We start from the raw sequence: 7,994 nt of genomic DNA, 5'->3' as shown, positions 1-7,994 counted from the left end.
AGCGGAAGCGTTAGCACAACGCGGTTGATGTAGTCGTACGTCTTCATGATCCGACCGATCAAGTACCGAACGCACGGCACCAGCACACGTTCAGCCCGATGACGTCCCTCGAACTCCGATCCAGCCGAGTGTTGAGGGAGAGTTTCGACAGCACGACAGCGTGGTGACGATGATGATGTTCTACCGACGCAGGGCTTCGCCTAAGCACCGCTACAGTATTATCGAGGTGGACTATGGTGGAGGGGGGAACCGCACATGGCTAAAAGATCAACTGATCAATTGTTGTGTGTCTAGGGTGCCCCCCTGCCCCCGTATATAAAGGAGAAAGGGGGGTGTGGCCGGCCAGGAGAGAGGGCGCGCCAGGAGGAGTCCTACTCCCACCGGAAGTAGGACTCCCCCCTTTCCTAGTTGGATTAGGACTTGGGAGGGGGAAAGAGGAGGGAGAAAAGAAGGAAGGGGGGCACCGCCCCCCTCTCCTTGTCCTATTCGGACTAGGGGGAAGGGGCGCGCGGCCCAACCCTGGCCGCCTCTTCTCTTCTCTTCTCCGTAAAGGCCCACTAAGGCCCATTAACCTCCCGGGGGGTTCCGCTAACCTCCCGATACTTCGGTAAAATCCCGATTTCACCCGGAACACTTCCGATATCCAAACATAGGCTTCCAATATATCAATCTTCATGTCTCGACCATTTCGAGACTCCTCGTCATGTCTGTGATCACATCCGGGACTTCGAACAACCTTCGGTACATCAAAACATATAAACTCATAATATAACTATCATCGAAACGTTAAGCATGCGGACCCTACGGGTTCGAGAACTATGTAGACATGACCGAGACACGTTTCCGGTCAATAACCAATAGCGGAACCTGGATGCTCATATTGGCTCAATGGCTCCCACATATTCTACGCAGATCTTTATCAGTCAGACCACATAACTACATACGTTGTTCCCTTTGTCATCGGTATGTTACTTGCCCAAGATTCGATCGTCGGTATCTCAATACCTAGTTCAATCTCGTTACCGGAAAGTCTCTTTACTCGTTCTGTAATACATCATCCCGCAACTAACTCATTAGTTGCAATGCTTGCAAGGCTTAAGTGATGTGCATTACCGAGAGGGCCCAGAGATACCTCTCCGACAATCGGAGTGACAAATCCTAATATCGAAATACGCCAAGTCAACAAGTACCTTCGGAGACACCTATAGAGCACCTTTATAATCACCCAGGTACGTTGTGACGTTTGGTAGCACACAAAGTGTTCCTGCGGTAAACAGGAGTTGCATAATATCATAGTCATAGGAACATGTATAAGTCATGAAGAAAGCAATAGCAACATACTAAACGATCGGGTGATAAGCTAACGGAATGGGTTAGGTCAATCACATCATTCTCCTAATGATGTGATCCCGTTAATCAAATGACAACTCATGTCAATGGCTAGGAAACTTAACCATCTTTGATCAACGAGCTAGTCAAGTAGAGGCATACTAGTGACACTCTGTTTGTCTATGTATTCACACATGTATTATGTTTCCGGTTAATACAATTCTAGCATGAATAATAAACATTTATCATGATATAAGGAAATAGATAATAACTTTATTATTGCCTCTAGGGCATATTTCCTTCACAATCTGCAGACATACCCAACGTGTCGGCTGTAGCTAGGAGCAGCAGAGATGACTCTGGTTATGTGCCTGTGTCCACACTGTTCCCTCCACCTACTAGAAACAATGTTATGGAGAGAACGGAAGACCGGAGTACAACCGACCCAGGTGGCAAGTCGGGCACGACTGACGGAGGTGAATGTGCGGAGCAGACTGCGTCTTTACCCGCCGTGGATAACCCCAGCTTAAATCTGCGCACTTCTAAGCTCCCAGTCAACATCGGTGTCCCCTACAGCCCAAACAAGAAGATTGTCAAGAAATCTGCGACTGATACCGCTGATAGCACGCCCCGCCCTACGAATAAGCCTGATGATTCTGCAGCGGCCGATGCAGAAATGTTTGTTGATCTTTCACCCTTGGATTCTACCCAGCAAGTTGTTCGCGGTCCGGCCAGTAGGTAGGAGAGGCACCCAATGGCCTTCACCCCATCGAGCTTTAGCCTTGGCATCAGTCAAGATCAACCAGTGGTGCAAGATCCTACGCCGGTTGCCTTTGCGTTCCCGGCAGGCATGGCCCCAATGATGGCGCAGCCAATGGTCAAGGGCAAGAAGGCTGTCAAGTTCGCAGAGCCAGTTGTGCAAGGTACATTTCTTATGCGTTTATCATTTTTTGGGTTCTCACTTGTGATGGCAAATGTTATCTGATGGACATGGCAACTGGATTTGCTTGCACGCTGTCACCTACATTTTCTGTTGCCATGTTGCATTTTCCATTCTGCAAGCACATGGCAACTGGAGTTCATACAACATGGCAACTTTAGTTGTTGTTACATGGCAACAACTACAATGCATTGCACATGGCAACTAGAGTTGCCTGCACATGGCAACTCCCTACTTTTTGTGCCTACACTACATATTATGCAACCTTTCTTTCAAACTAAATTTGCTTTGTTTTCCAGGTATCCTAACCCACTTTTTTTATCCTTGCAGCCACCCCCGAGGAGATTACGCCGTCACTTGATGAAGCTTACCGCAGGATTGAGGAGGCAACATTGCAGAGGAGGTCCTCACGAGGTCAGGGCCAATCAAGTTCCAACGTGCCTGCTGAGTTGGTATCTGAGGATACCATTAGAAGGGCAACCCCTGGTTCTGTGAGCCAGCGTAGGGTAGTTCACGCGCCACCCGCGGATGATTATGAGCCAGAAGTCAAGGCCACAAAGGATCAGAACCAGCTGTACGAAATTGTCAAGCGCTTTGGAAATGCGAGGTCCAACAGCAATCACATGAAGGAGCTGAAAGCGTAATGACCACACCCACATAAACCTCTCATTTGTTTTGCTCTTTTTACTATTCGTCCTTTTGCTACTTCTAGATATGCCCCGTTTTACATTTTATTTTATTTTTTTTACTTAGTAGCCATGATTCTTTCATGTTATATCATTTTCATACAGCTCATGTTTGGACAGAACCAATATCATACAATGTGATGCGACGTACGTTGACCTGGGTGATCTTGCCGAGTCTATGAGGCCACTCGGTAAAATGTCGAAGAATGTAGTTGCATGTGGGGTTGACTTCATCAACAGGCATATGGATATGTCTCCTGACAAAACAATCATGCAGTACACTATGACGTGCAAGATAAGCAATGGTGACTTACACCACAAAATCCTGAGGAAGCATTTTGCTGCGCATGGTGATTTCAAGCTCACAATGAAGAAATGTGTGAGTACTCCTGCCTTTTTTGCACATTTTTTCCTCCCATGTTATTTTTTTGCCAGTAGCTATGCTTCATATGTGGGCTTCACCCTGTTTTGTGGTAGATGTTTCATGTGGCAACAGCTGCCATGTAATATGACTTCTGATTTGCTTTCTTAATACAACCCATGTGGCAACTTCAAACTAAAATACATGGCAACTTTATTCATACATGGATGGCAACTTCTTTTTAATTACCCATTGTAACTAAACATTATATGTTGGTCTACTTTTCCTGGATCCTTGATGCTTTTATGTCACTCATGTGCCTGTTAGTGTAACCGGTGATATCTTTACATGTCATTTTCCCAACTACATCATTTTCTGTTCTTAATGTGAGCTCTGCTTCTTCTTTTCCTTCATTTTTTTCTTGCAGGTCTCGTTCCCCATGTTCCAGGAGCTTGCACCACAGGACCCACATGACAACTGTGGTCACCACTACGCGATTTGCCTTGACCTAAAGAACTAACGTTTTGAGGTGCTTCATTCAATGCGTTCAGAAGCTGATGCATACCTTACTACGCATGCTGAATACTTCATCAACAACCTCAAAGAGACATGGAACCGTCACTATGAACACTCAAAGGTCCATATCAGACATTTTCCAATTGAGTACGTGGCGACTACGAAGCAAGGAAACCGGTATTTTCTCATCTTTTCTTCATGTGTCATCTAAACCAATGCTTACCCTTTTTTGCCACCTCCGAATTGAAGTTATGATTTTTCCCTCCGTTTCTTGCGAGTTAACCTGACTCTTTTCTTGTTTAGGCACGACTACGGCTTCCACACGTTGGAATACCTTGCAAAGTGGGAAGGTCGATGGGTTCCTGTCGTCATAACTGCAATGGTCGTCGAGCTCCGTAAAATTTACACATGGAACTGGTTGATGAATGAAGATTTCAACACGTGGTCCAATGCACGTGAGTTCATAGAGGAAGCTGTGAAGAAAGCCACCAAGAAGTACAAGTGATCACGTGGTGCTCCATATCGAACGCCTACCCTTACATTCTGTTGCCGAGGAATGTAAGGTATTACCTTGTTTTTTCAAAACTATGCCCGTGTAATATGCTATGGCTGCATCTCCCTGTAGCCTAGTATACAGTGGTGGCGTGTGAGTGACATTTGAATAGTTTGTAATATATGTGTGGATGTGAACCTACTTAGGTGTGACAGCAGATACGTTTATGTGTTTTCAGTATTATTATGTGCTTGTGGGTTGGTAGTACCAGTATGGTGTTTTGAATGCGTCCTTGATGTCTGAAAACATGGCAAATGTAGTTGATCAGTCATGGTTAGTGAAAGTTATTGTTCTTTCTTGTTTGGATTTTTGGGTTTTTTGCACTGCTAACTGTACCGGCTAGCATGGTAGTTTGATCACGCAGCTGTAACCTATGCGGTTGCTGCACGAGACCGTTTCAGCTTGTTTCCCATAGTTTGCACCACAATACAATATGTGTGACTAAAATGCGCTGACTGAACATGGAAATCTACGTGATGAAGATTCAATACAACTAATATGGCATGTTCAGTACAACTAACATGGCAAATTCAGTACAACTAACATGGAAAATTCAGTAGAAATGGCATGGCAGATTCAGTAGAAATGGTATGGCAGATTCAATAGAAATTGCATGGCAGATTCAGTTCAATTAACATGGCAAATTCAGTGCCATACAAGTGGCAACTGCAGCTATTCCTTCATGGCATTTTTACTTCAAATTCTGATGCCCCTGAAGAGTCATTCTCCAATTTTTACAAAATTTAGAACATCTAGATTACAAAAAAAAGACACCATGGACCAAGTCACAGTGTTCCAATGTTGTTTACGGATTGCCCGTCCCTTTCTTTGGTTTCTTTTGTTTTGCTTGAATCTCCAATCCCGATTTGTATCTTATCTCTTTTGGACGCCCTTTTGTGATGGGACGGGGCGGGTTCCTAACCTGTGTTTGTGTGCTTTCTGTTCCAGATCCTACCTCCGAGTTTTCAGATGATGGCCCCGTGGACGAAGGCACACTCGATGTGCGGGGAAACCTGTGTAAGGCATCCTCAGCTTTCCTCTTCTTGATCTCATCAAGCTCTCTTTTGAGGGCCTTCCTGTGTTTTTCTGCGACCCTTGCTGTCTCACCACTCTTGCATGCTTCATCAATTAGTTCAGCATAGTTCTTTGTCAACACAACGTGCCTCACGGCTTCCATGGTTGACTCTGGTCTCTCGTCATGCACGGCCAAAACTGCGTTTGATGTTTGCGGCGCCAATGCGTCGTCAGCGTCCCAAGTCCATCGCCACCTTATGAAATGGCGGGGCATTCGTGTCACCGCGTTCATGTCCATTACTTTTAGAATGTGACAGCACACAATCCCGTCTCGTTCGAATTTGCAGCATTGGCAGTAATATTCGCCTTCGCTTATCGATGCCTTCACAAAGTAGTTCCTTCCCTTGTCCGGGTCTTCAGGTTCTGAATCCGACATGCCCAAGATAGAACACCCCTTAAACGTATGTTCGTCCACCTGGAAAGCCGTGTACATGCTCGCATGCTTTATTTCTTCCTGGAATCTGCAGGTTTTGTGTGGTTTTTGTTAAAGTCTTTTATGAAGTTTTTTGTAGCACCTTTTGTTGTTGTGGCCAATGGAATTACAATTCGTTCAAACATGGCAACTACAGTTCATTAAACATGGCAACTGCAGTTTATTAAACATGGCAATTGCAGTTCATTTAAACATGGCAACTACATAACAACTTCATTTTGGCATTTGCATTCCATACCATCATGGCCAGTGGAATTACAGTTCATTAAATATGGCAACTGAAGTTCATTAAACATGGCAACTGCAGTTCATCAAACATGGCAACTGCAGTTGAGCAAACATGGTAACTGCAGTTGAGTAAACATGGCAAAATGCAGTTCATTAAGCATGGCAAACTATAGTTCATTAAGCATGGCAACTACATATCATGGTTACTCTGTACCTAATGGCTACTTTTCAACAAAATCATCATTTTCAAATAAGCATTTTCAACTGCATTGCATTCTACATGGCACCTAGTACCTTCATGATTGTGCAAATAAGATTGTAACACAACTGACTTACTTGTTGAAAATCTTGTTGGTGTATATCTTGCTCATCTGCCTCTCCATTGGTAAATACGTTAGCAATTTTGGCTGCTTGAGCACGGTGTTTGCCTCTTGCTGTAGCTCGGATCCCAGTATTTTTTGTTGCAAAGCGGTGTACTGCTTGGCAAACTGTAGCAATGAGTTGTCAGGGCTCATGTACCGCTTCAAAACAGCAGTGAACCCCTCACTGCGCTGTGTAGTCTGCAGAAACGGGAAGAAGCACTACATGAAGTAGGCCGACACCCAGTACATTCGTTGCTCCCACAAGCTAGCAAGCGTCTCGTGGTCTTGGACTTGATATGTTTCAATCATAGCCATCCAGCTCCTTTCAAACTCCTCCACCGTCAAGCTGTGGTCCACGCACAGCTCGAATGCCTTGTGCAACTCTGGACGGTCAGCAAAGAACGGTCCTAGCGTCTCCTCAGCCTTCTTTATAATGTGCCACCTGCAGTGCCTGTGCACTGCCAACGGAAAGACCTCCTCTATGCCTGCACGCATGCTAAAATCATGGTCTGTTATTATGTTCATCGGAGCAAGTCCACCCATGCACTCCAAGAAGGTCTTGAACAGCCAAACGTACCCATCCGTGTCTTCATTCCGAACGAGCCTGCATCCGAACTACAATGACTGATTGTGGTTATTTATTCCTATGAATGGAGCGCATGGCATCTTGTACATATTAGTGAGATATGTCGCGTCGAATGAAACGCAGTCTCGGAAATGTTTGTAGGCTCTTCTTGCAGCACCATCCACCCAATACATGTTCCTGACACGGTCCTCATTGTCCAATCTTATCCTGTAGAAGAAATCTTGATCTTCTTTCGCTTTCTCATCGAAGTTGGCTATCGTGGCTTCTATGGCAGCCAACTTGCTTTCTCTACGGTACTTTGTCTTTAGGTTTGTGATGTCCGCTGGTAGGTAGGGCATGACTCGTTTTTGCTGTGGATGAGGGAGAGTATTTGCACCATTCTTGATGGACCGACGTTACAATCATGTAGTAGCTTTATGAATTTCTTCTCGAGGGGGGTGAATCCTCTGTGGGCGGTCAGAAAATTTACCAGGTCAAACTTCTTTATTAGCTCGTGGTTGTGCTCGTCAAAATATTCAGTGACCACCCACTGTGCTCCATCTATGTTCAGCTTACACCGGACAGGGCATTCTGTCTTGACAATGATACCTCTCTTTCGTTCCGGAACGACAGGCGCATCACCTTTGCCCTTCTTGTTTCTTCATGCCTTGTAGCACCTCATCTCACCTCTGCTGTACTCGTTAGTTTTTTTAATTTTCCTATGGTATTCGGTGTTGACCGCAAACCCATGGAACTTTGCATATGTCTGGTAGAATTCCTTTGCATCTTCAAACGAATCAAATCTCTGCCCAAGATACGGTGGCTGGGGTACCATGATTTCTGGTTTCCCACCATCTTCATCCCCTTGTGCTTCGTCGTCGGTTTCATCATTCACTTCAGTATCGGTGGCTGTTTCATCTGCTTGAGTGTTGCTTATGCTGGTGTGC

General features: G+C 45.2%; 1 pseudogene; it reads right to left on the bottom strand.

Annotated features, from left to right (window-relative positions):
* Window positions 1-5,052: 5,052 nt before the first annotated feature.
* On the bottom strand, window positions 5,053-7,406 carry LOC125554718 (annotated as a pseudogene).
* Between the last annotated feature and the right edge of the window lie 588 nt (window positions 7,407-7,994).

This window comes from Triticum urartu, chromosome 4 (assembly GCF_003073215.2).
Source record: "Triticum urartu cultivar G1812 chromosome 4, Tu2.1, whole genome shotgun sequence".
Classification (NCBI taxonomy): Eukaryota; Viridiplantae; Streptophyta; class Magnoliopsida; order Poales; family Poaceae; genus Triticum; species Triticum urartu.
The sequence above is the reverse complement of the archived record's forward strand: the minus strand, read 5'-3'. Positions and strand labels throughout refer to the sequence as shown.